Genomic DNA, 202 nt, shown 5'->3' on the forward strand with positions numbered 1-202 from the left:
CTGACACACTGTGCTCTCACACAGGGTGACCTGACACAGTGTGCTCTTAGACAGGGTGACCTGACACACTGTGCTCTCACACAGGGTGACCTGACAACAGGGTACTCTCACACAGGGTGACCTGACACAGTGTGTCTCACACAGGGTGACCTGACACACTGTGCTCTCACACAAGGTGACCTGACGACACAGTGTGCTCTTA

The sequence above is a fragment of the Mastomys coucha genome, unplaced genomic scaffold (assembly GCF_008632895.1).
Source record: "Mastomys coucha isolate ucsf_1 unplaced genomic scaffold, UCSF_Mcou_1 pScaffold16, whole genome shotgun sequence".
Classification (NCBI taxonomy): Eukaryota; Metazoa; Chordata; class Mammalia; order Rodentia; family Muridae; genus Mastomys; species Mastomys coucha.